This window comes from Panthera pardus, unplaced genomic scaffold (genome assembly GCF_024362965.1).
Source record: "Panthera pardus isolate Hobbes unplaced genomic scaffold, ASM2436296v1 HiC_scaffold_8, whole genome shotgun sequence".
NCBI classification, from domain to species: Eukaryota; Metazoa; Chordata; class Mammalia; order Carnivora; family Felidae; genus Panthera; species Panthera pardus.
The window spans coordinates 57,416,863-57,421,432 of record NW_026527013.1 but is presented as its reverse complement, the minus strand read 5'-3'; positions in this window follow the sequence as shown (position 1 = coordinate 57,421,432).

Genomic DNA, 4,570 nt, shown 5'->3' with positions numbered 1-4,570 from the left:
CTCACTCCTTTGACCCACTTTACCCTCCCATGCTCACATCCTGGACACCTTGTCATCCCTTTAAATTGTTCTTCTGAAAGGACTTTCCCAGTGTCCCACCGTCTACCCACAGGCCCTCCCCCTCCTCTCTTCTCGGGGTGCTCACTCAGCCCCTTCAAGCTGAGCTGCACCTTGGGGTGGGGCCCACATCTCTGACCTGCACCCCAAGTTGAAGAATGGATGGCCGTAAGCAGCCCCATGTGAACACTCTGTATGTGGCCAGCACTAAGGCAAGCTGCACAGGTCTCCTCTCAGCCCTGTGACAGCCCCAGCGAGGGGAGTGTTTAAAAGCTCGTCGTGTGGGTTTGGAGCTGAGACTGGGAAGGCTGTATTTCCTGCCCTGACACCACACTCAGCTCCTGCACGGGACTGAGGAGCCCGGGACCCAGCATTTACCTACTGTGTCTTTTAGACCTCACTTCAAAGATTCCCAATTCCAGGTGAACCTTGGAGGCTCATGACACTGGGAGGCTCTGGAGGAGAGCTTCCTGGGGCAAGTGACCCTGGTGCAGTGAGGAAGCAAGGGACCAGGTGTATTTGCTTATCTGCAAAATACGGGCTTAGCAATGGCCCCAGCCTGGTCTCCTCTCTGCACCCTTTGATAGGGATGGGGGTTGGGTGGGACCAGGTCCCTGGAGGCTGAGGCCAGCTTTCTGGATCTTGTCCACCATGTCTTTTGTTCTGGGCAAGACTGTTCTCCCCATTCCTCAGTTTCCTCATGTCTAAATGGAACCAAGAAAGATTTCTTTTACTCACCTATCTGTTAACCAGGGGGTCCAAACACACTGCCTATGGCCGGGGTCTCCAGGATTTCCCTGCCTTCTTCCTCTCATGAGGCTGGGACCTGCCTCCCTTTGATATCCTCAGGCGGAGGGGGTGGTACTCAGGTCTGCCTTCTGGGTCCCTAGATGCAACTTCTCCCTGGGCCCAGGACAGCCTTGAAGACACTGGAAAGGCCCCTTTGCAGGCAGTGCAGGCCTTAGTGACCACAGGATGGGGTCTCCACTGACTGAACAACCTAGCTGAATCTGTCCCTCTGCCAGGGCAAGGCTTAGTACTGAGCACAGAACCTGATGGGGGTGAGGGGCTTGAGCACTCAGCACAAGGTCGGGGATGGCGGGGGGGTGCTGCTATCCCTCTGTCCCAGGCATCAGACTTTGGGTGATACAGCCAGAGGGCCCATTAGTTGTACTAGCAGCTCCATTAGTCCTGAGGCAACAAAGAGGCCCTGGGGTCTTTCGTATGGCCTAGTCCATGGTCACTCATTGAGGACACACTGGCTGAGGAGGCAGGGATCTGCTTCCTGTTCTTGAGGAGGATGCACAGGACACACAAACCGGCAACAATGGGGGATCGACAGTCCAGGCGGGAGCAGCAATGACACAGGCTCCCAGTGTGACAAAAGCTCCTGAGTCTGGGGAACGGTGAAAGCAGCAGGTACACTGACAGGCATGAGGCAGGAGTCAGCAGGGCTTCAGGGTCCCCGCTCAGTCAGAGTTCGGTGGGGAAGCAGAACCGGAGGGCTAGTGGCACTGACACACCCATACACCGGATCGGTTACAGGGAACTGGCTTGCACACTTGCGGGGCCGATGAAACAGTTTCCAGGAGGCTGGATCACCGTGACAGAGGCTGGAGCCGGAGGTGCCCAGGCAGGAGGGGAAGCTCACGAGCAGGCTGAATCCGCACAAGCTGGAACGCCAGGACAGACCAACTTGTGTTGGTTCCCGGTGCCTCTGACCTTGGCGATGACGGTACCCTGTGGAAGCTAAGACGCTTTGTCAGAGTTAACCATGCACACCCCTGAGTCAGCAAGACCGAAGGAGAATCCAGGGAAAGTCGTCATTGGTGCTGCCTCACACCAAGGAGGTAAATCAGCAGATCGGCAACCACAACGATGGCTTCCTTCCAAATCTGGCCAGAATCCACCTTGCGGCCCACCCTACAGGAAACACACAGAGAAGGGAATTGTGGGAAATGTAGTTCGGCCTAGCCCAGTTGGACACAATACAAAGCCAATCCAGTTCCCCATTACAAACTGGGCATGCATGGAAGGCGGATGAGGAGGGACGAGACCAGGGGTCTCTAACACAGATGTGCATGGGCACCAGGCCAGGCAGGGCGGTCTGGCCAAGTGGAAGACACAGACCCCACCTGAAGACAGGCAGTGACGACCAGTTCTGCTGACTGCTTCCCGTTTTCTCAGACCGTATTAGAAGCACCTCCTGACAATGTGTCTGAAGATGCGGCTTGGGCCATCCAGGGGGCTTGGGAGGGTGCCTCAACCTGCCAATGGTCCCACATGGGGCTAAGTCATCAGAAGCACCTGCTGAGAATTTTTTATGTAGAAACTATGCACTTTTTGGGTGTGAAACCTCCCGCTTGTGAAATGTGGGTTTAACCAAAAGAAATACTCGAAACGCCCAACCATCAAGACGACTACTTAAAAAAAAAAAAAAAAAAGCGTGGGCGAGAATGTGCAGAAATTGGAGCCCTTGGACACGGTCAGTGGGATTGTGAGATGGGTGTAGCTGCTGAGGACAACAGTATGGAGGTCCCTCAAAAAAATTACATGTCCCATCGTCATATCATCCAGCAATTTTACTTCTGGGTATAGGCCTGAAAGAATTGAAAGTATCAGCTCAAAGAGATGTGTACAGCCACGTTCACAGCATTTTGTCCACCACAGCCAAGAGGCGGAATTCACACAAGCGCCCACCGCCTGGCGAATGGATAAGTAGAATGTGGCGTATCCATCCAACGGAGTGTTATCCCACCTTCGCGAGGGAGGAGATTCTGACACAGGCTATGGCGTGGATGAAGCTTGAGGACATTATGCAAAATATAGTAACCCAGTCAACAAGAAAGATAAGTTCTGTATGAGTCCACTTACATGAAATATGGCCAAAACCACAGAGACAGGAAATTGAGTGGTGGTTGCCAGGGACCGGACGGTGGACAGAAAAGGGAGTTGTTTACCGGTCACAAAAGTTTAGTTTTGCAAGATGCAAACGTTGCGGAGATCGGTTGCGCAACAATGTGAATACACGTAGTGCTACCGAAATGGTTAAGATGGCAAATTTTATGTTACGTGTATGTTACCACAATTGAGAACAAATAGATGCGAGATGGGCCAAACAAAATCACGTGTGAGCTCAGGGGGCCCACGATTCCCTGCCTTTTGAGATCACCCAACTTGATCTTCTGTGAGAGCCCCTTCTGGCTGCTTCACAAGACAAGAAGTAATGAATGGTGGTGCCCTGATGGAAACTAAGCCAAAGGAAGCTATAAAGTGGTGAAAGCCAGAGACCCGGCCTGCCCCCACCGAAAGTCTGCACCAGGGGTTACGCCCTGTCCATACAAGATTGGCATTAGGATTCCGGAGCCTCGTGCAATGCACCGTGCAGACACATGCTCCCAGAGGCCCTTTTTCTTCCCCACCTCCTCTTACCTCTCCCAGCGCCTGTCTTCTGGCTGCCTCCATTAGGGGCCAGGAGTGTGGCTTTGGGGCCCTGCCCCAGCCTGACTGCCCTTGAAAACTTTTCGTGTTGTTCAGCTTAATCATCCAACCCCTTTCACCGATGCCCCAAGCTCCTCCAAATAGTCCTTCCTCTAGCTTCTGCAGCCCACCAGGTGTTGCCTGGGAAGTCTGCAGCATGCCTCTCCTCCCTGGAGTCCTGGATGCAAAGGGAGATCCTCATCTTTCTCTACATGAGGGGCTCCAGCCCAGGGGTAGGTTCTGGTCTCCCAACAACCAGCATCTGTTGCTCTGGGCTCCTAGGAGTTCAACTGTGAGTACCCACTCTCCTGATTCACAGATGGGCAAATGAAGTCTCTGAGGAGCCAAAGGACTTTGTCAATTTTTTAAAAACATTTTTTAACGTTTATTTATTTTCAAGAGACAGAGAGACAGAGCGTGAGTGGGGAAGGGGCAGAGGGATGGAGACACAGAATCTGAAGCAGGCTCCAGGCTCCGAGCTGTCAGCACAGAGCCTGACGCGGGGCTTGAACTCACAAACTGCAAGATCATGACCTGAGCCGAAGTCGGACGCTCAACCGACGGAGCCACCCGGCGCCACTGTCAATTTTTTTTAAACATTTTTTTTTCATGTTTACTTATATTGAGAGAGAGAGAGAGCTAGAGAGAGAGCGCGAGCACGTGCGCACAAGTGGGGGAGGGCCAGAGAGAGAGGAGAAAGAATCCCAGGCAGGCTCCATGCCGTCAGCACAGTGCCCAATGTGGGGCTTGAACCCACAAAACCGTGAGACCATGACCTGAGCTGAGACCAAGATTCAGACACTTAACTAAGCTACACAGATGCCCCTGGACTTTGTCAATTTTTCACTGGGGACCCCCCTATACAGCCTAAGGCAAAGTTCCTTTCCCCAAGGAATGACCTCCCACCCTTCCCACCACTTGCTTCTCACTCTGGCTGCGAAGGGGGAGGGAGGGTATATAGGCCGAGTGAGGATCTAGGAGTCTGAGGCCACCCATTACTATCTCTGGTTCCCACCACCAATCCATCCTCCGG